Here is a 2,877-nt window from a genome sequence, read left to right as displayed (position 1 = left end):
ACTCTTCAACAGAACAAAGTAAAAATAAAAAAGAGGTAAAATATAAGCTGGTTGAGGGTGTGGGGGGGGAGGTGGGGGGGGTGGTTGTTGTTGGTGGGACACGTAGAGCCGGAAAAAAGGGCCAGTGATAGGTACAGATAGCCAAAAGATGTCAGACAAAAGGGTGTTGATATTATCTAAGGAATGTGCTAATTAAGGGTAGAAAGCAGGACAAGCAAGGTACAGATAGCCCTAGTGGGGGTGGGGTGGGGTGAAGGGAAGGGATCGAATAGGTTATCTCTACCTTTTAGCCTATTTCGATCCCTTCCCTTCACCCCACCTCCACTAGGGCTATCTGTAACTCTGTTGAGTACAAACACGTTTCCATCTGTTCCTATTCAGATGAAGTTACATTATTTCATAGTTTGCCATTGTGAGATTTGAACTCTTGATCTTGGGATTACAAGCCCAGTACCATAACCACTTGGCTATTTAGGCCAAGCCTTTATCAGTCTCCACAGAGACTATCAAAAATTGCCATTGCCGACTATATTTCAAGTCCTCATAGCGGGGTATTGGGAAAAGTTTTCAATAAGCAATAATCGCGCCTCGGGTAAACCTCATCGGCTACGATACTGCCACTGCGCAAAGCTGTACCTTGCTTGTCCTGCTTTCTACCCTTAATTAGAATTAACATTCCTTAGATAATATCACCACCTTCAATACCGCTTTGTCCTTTTGTCTGTGACATCTTTTGGCTATCTCCACCTATCACTGGCCCTCTATCCAGCTCTACCTGTCCCACCACCCCCACCCCCCTTAATCCAGTTTATATTTCACCTCTTTTCTATTTTTACTTAGTTCTGTTGAAGAGTCATACGGAGTTGAAATGTTAACTGTATTCCTCTCCACAGATGCTGCCAGACCTGCTGAGTTTTTCCAGGTATTTTTATTTCTGAGATAGGAGGAGGCCATCTATGACATGACTTTGTCACTTCTAAAATACCTACTGCTTGACTGTCTACAACATCGTTCCAGTACACATGTATTGTAACCCTCAACAGTAAGCTGTGATGGGTGACGTACCAGAATCCATTTAAAGGGGTGCTCAAGACTTCACAAGGAGCTGCATGATGATAGAATATCTCAGCAGTAATGGCCCATGACTGAGCACATTATACATGGTCTTTGGAGGGGTAGCCGTAATAAGGTCAATGATGTATTTTTATGTTGCACGCTTCCTTAAATTAGTGTCACTATATATGCTGGAGCTGTGGAAGTAGGGTAACACACCCAGCTGTTGAGACAGCCTATATTGCTGCGAACAAGATTTGCAGATGAAAACTTAATGTGCTTGTACAACATTCCTGTCAATTACAACCAAGTTAACACTTTATTCAAGTAAGTCATCCAGCAGAGTATCGTGCAAATGTGTTAAGCATTTCACCCACCAACATCTCTATTAGTAATTTTCACTCTTGTGTCTTCAAGAAAAAGAAGGATCTGCATTTATATGGTGCCTTTCTCAACCTCAGAATGTTCCAAGCCACTTCACAACTAAGAAATGTAGCAACAGTTGTAAATCCATGAGGTGCTGTGGGTCATTAGCAGCAGAATTGTACTCAAACACAATCTGTAACCTCATGGCCCGGCACATACCCCACTCTACCATTACCATCGAGTCAGGAGATCAACCCTGGTTCAATGAAGAGTGCAGGAGGGCATGCCAGGAGCAGCACCAGGCATACCTAAGAATCATTGGAGGTCAGTCATCTCAGCTCCAGGACATCACCTCAGGAGTTCCTCAGGGTAGTGTCCTAGGCCCAACCATCTTCAGCTGCTTCATCAATGATCTCCCTTCCATCATAAGGCTAGAAGTGGGGATGTTCGCTGATGATTGCACGATATTCAGCGCCATTTGCAACTCCTCAGGTACTGAAGCAGTGTATGTCCAAATGCAGCAAGACCTGGACAATATCCAGGCTTGGGCTGAGAAATGGCAAGTAACATTCGTGCCACACAAGTGTCAGGCAATGACCATCTCCAAAAGAGAGAATCCAACCATTGCCCCTCGATGTTCAATGGCATTACCATTACTGAACCCCCCACTGTCAACATCCTGGGGGTTACCATTGACCAGAAACTGAACAGGACTAGCCATATAAATACTGTGACTACGAGAGAAGGTCAGAGGCTAGGAATCGTGTGGCAAGTAACTCATCTCCTGACACCCCAAAGCCTGTCCACCAACTACAAGGCATAAGTTAGGCATGTGATGGAATACTACCCACTTGCCTGGATAAGTACAGCTCCCACAACACTCAAGAAACCTGACACCTTCCAGGACAAAGCAGACCACTTGATTCGCACCCCATCCACAAACATTCAGTCCCTCCGCCATCAACACACAGTAGCAGCAGTGTGTACCATCTACAAGATGTACTGCAGGAATTCACCAAGGCTCCTTCAACTGCATCTTCCAAACCCATGACCACTACCATCTAGAAGGGCAAGGGCAGCAGATAGACGGGAACACCACCACCTGGAAATTCCCCTCCAAGCCACTCACCATCCTGACTTGGAAATATATCGCCGTTCCTTCACTGTCACTGGGTCAAAATCCAGGAACTCCCTCCCTAACAGCACTGTAGGTGTACCTACACCACATGGACTGCAGTAGTCCAAGAAGGCAGCTCACCACCACCTTCTCAAGGACAACTAGGAATGGGCAATAAATGCTGGCCTACGCAGAGACACCCACATCCCGTGAATGAATAAAACAAAAATCATAGAATCATCAAATGGTGGCAGCACAGAAGGAGGCCATTCAGCCCATCATGTCCATGTTAGCTCTCTGCAAGAGCAACTCAGCTGGTCCCATTCACCCCCTCCTGCCCC

The 2,877-nt window shown here is 45.7% G+C and overlaps 1 non-coding gene across 1 annotated transcript; it reads right to left on the bottom strand.

Moving 5' to 3' along the window:
- Positions 1-491: 491 nt before the first annotated feature.
- Positions 492-632, bottom strand: LOC121277566. Its single transcript, XR_005942926.1, has one exon. It is a non-coding gene; the product is annotated as a U4 spliceosomal RNA (small nuclear RNA).
- Between the last annotated feature and the right edge of the window lie 2,245 nt (positions 633-2,877).

This window comes from Carcharodon carcharias, chromosome 4, assembly GCF_017639515.1.
Source record: "Carcharodon carcharias isolate sCarCar2 chromosome 4, sCarCar2.pri, whole genome shotgun sequence".
NCBI classification, from domain to species: domain Eukaryota; kingdom Metazoa; phylum Chordata; class Chondrichthyes; order Lamniformes; family Lamnidae; genus Carcharodon; species Carcharodon carcharias.
Note: the sequence above shows the minus strand (reverse complement) of the source record. Positions and strands in the feature narration are given on the sequence as shown.